Below are 3,191 nucleotides of genomic sequence, written 5' to 3'. Positions count from 1 at the left end.
AAAATTCTCAACATAACGAAAAATATTCTAATGATCTTCAAGTGTGACAGTCTCGGAAACTGTAGTAACTCTTTCTGGATGGGGTATTTGAGTATGGAGATGCAAACGATTAATATATCTATTGTATAATGATTTTGCTTTGTCATCAGCATGGCGGTACCAATCTGGTGGAACTGGTGGTAATAGACATCCTGCTACCAACGATACCTATTAAAAAAAGCATATGATTAGTTTAGACTTTATAACTAAGCAAATGCATAAAGGTGTAATGATAGTACTTACTTGCACAAAGTGATTTTCATTAACAAAACCAATACCAAGTTCAAGCGGTTCTTGATTTTGAAATCTTCCAATGATGTGTTCCATCAAAGGAAGAAAGGTCAGACACTGTCCATCAGATAAGTTTATAACAACAACTCTGTAACAAGTAGCAATCATATGCCCCATATCAGTTATACACATCAATTTTCTACGTGGTGCAGTGGATCCAGAATGGTGAATTCTTTGTTTGATTTTCTCAACACCGTCTTCGCTGTCGTATAGTTCCCTGTACAAGTGAGGCATACTTTTGAGCTCATTCATTAGGTCAAGTCGCACCCTTCTCCAAGAACTCCTACCGAATCCCATAATGGATGCTACAACTCTATAACCACAATTACCATCATCTTCAACATCAAATGAACTTAAGATGTAGGGCCTCATGCCAAAAATGAATTGTGATGTATACTTTTGTGTTAACTCAAATTGTGAAGTGTTTTGACTCATGGAGATAGGCTGCATAAAAATCAATATGTATTAACTCTTTCCGTTGCAATTAAAACTTTTACTAACTTATCATATATCACAATTGAAAGACATACTGGATTTATCTCTAGATGCTTGTCTGATTTTATTGAAGACAATACAACCGTAGGAGAAGCATTAACCTTTTCTGATAGTACTTATGACTGACTTTGAATGAGACTAGCTTCAGTAATCTCAAAAACAAATGGTAGACGATGAGTGCTACTGTCAATCTTAGGACGCCCTTTGGTTTTAATCTTCTCACTTGGTTGTTGAAGCATTGTCGAATTTGGAGTTATAATCTCGTCTATTTTCAACAAGACCTGTCTATTTTCAACAAGACATGTCTTCTCACATTTTGTATCGTTAACTTGAAGAAAAAAAATAGGAAGAATACTAATCTGATTATATATAATTTATTTTATTTTTTTGGTGAAATTCAATGTCTATTACTGTCATTTTGTATGAGGTTATATTTGTAATCCAATAAGTCAAAACATGTGGAGGTACACTGAGCAAATTTGAAGGTCCCAATAGCCGCACTCCTATTTATTTTAATATCAATTTATAACAATGCCCATTTTTGTCATTATACCCATCCAAAACAGTTTTTACTTATAACTTACCAAACACACGAAATTGTTTTTCGGTTCTCACAACACTTTTAAAAACATTTTACCAAACACATCAGCTGATCCTACTCACAACAATATCAGAAGTGATTCTTCATACAACAACTTTAGAAGCAATTCCACTCACAGCACAGTAGTCCCAAACTGGGCAATCCAACTGCTACGTAGAAGAAAGTGATGACGAAACACTATTCAGGTGAAGATTGAGTCCACTGTTCAGCTTTGACGAGACTATTATCAGTGAATCCCACATTGCTACCTTGAGGTCTGTAACTATTCTACACTGCTCTCTTTATCTGCTCAGTCTGCTGGTCACTAGAGGGCTCGGCTACTTCTCATCATACATGAAGATTGGGCCCTTTTCTTGCGTTGTCTAATTTGGAAAGTGTTCTAGGATTTTTATTTTATTTTTTGATTCTAAGAATATAGGTTGTATAGATTTATACCATGTAGTGTTGGTTAAGTATAAAGGTTAAGTACGAGAAGTTGACAACTATTCATTCACAAATGTAGCCCTGTGTTGTTTTTCTTCTCGTCTCCTTCTTCATTTACTTATTTACGTTTTCAATCCAATAACTATGAATTTTAGCAGTTTGTGGATTTTTCTAACAAAGGAAAACACCGTTATTCATATGGTCACGTACATTTCTATGTTAATTGCATGCTCATGCACATATTGTTCTTTTTCATTAATCACATTTTTATAAGTTTCATTTTTCTTGTATGCTTCTCTCCTATTTATTTGCGTAGTCTACAAGGGTATATATGATACTAAGGGTATGTATATGTATTGTGATATTGGAGATAACTAAAATAGATTTACTAAGGATCACCCCTACCCCTGCTTACCGTTGTCGATCGACCAAAAGAAGTGAGCCATGCATTCCTAAATTGAATATATATTGTCCCTAAGTGTCAAGTACCACCTGAGAAACAATAAAGGGGACCAAGCTGCATCGTCGAAGGCATTGCTAACACATGATTTAAGGACTCCCAGAGTAAAAAACCAATGGAGTTAGGAAAAACCTATATACCAAAGAAATATGTGCAAGAACTGTATAGACCTTTTTTCCTAGTTTTCTAGCTACATATATATGTTCAGCATGTAAAGATCTATGTTGTTTATGGCTTCATATATATTTGTTTCTTTCGGCGATAAATAAAAAACAATTGCCCCGCATTAAGAGTCAAACTGGTACAAATAAGTTTTGAATAAAGGAATGTGTTCTCCAATCAAATCAACAAAATTCACAGATATAAACTCCAAGATATAAGAGAGAAGATTTGAACTTCCCTCTTTATTTCTAAAACAAACAAAAAACAGACAGAATTCTAAGGTTCATATTCTATAAAATAGGTTAGAAAGATGGAAGTAGATAATAAATTGCCAACTGAACTATAAAATAATCAAGCAAATAGACGCCCGATTTGGAGGCCCTGTTCCGTCGCTCAATTTGCACACCCTCTAAGCAAATAGTAATTTCATCTGAAATCAGGCCCGGATTTGAATAGAGACAGAAGAGTCTTGTGACTCGGGGCCCAAAAATCTAAAGGGCCTAAAAATATTTTTTTAAAAGTTAGTAAAAAAAAAAAAAAGAAGTTATTTTTTTTATAGTTTTTTGGCTGTGCAATTAATCAAACAAGTATGGAAAAGAGGTAAAAACTTAATGAAAACTGAAGACATCTGACATGAATTAAAGACAAATATTCTAAAATAAGAAGAATTACACGTGATGAGGGGCCTAAAGGCAATTGACTGAATTATATAAACATATA

This window comes from Fragaria vesca, linkage group LG6 (genome assembly GCF_000184155.1).
Source record: "Fragaria vesca subsp. vesca linkage group LG6, FraVesHawaii_1.0, whole genome shotgun sequence".
Classification (NCBI taxonomy): Eukaryota; Viridiplantae; Streptophyta; class Magnoliopsida; order Rosales; family Rosaceae; genus Fragaria; species Fragaria vesca.
This window is presented reverse-complemented; position numbering follows the sequence as displayed.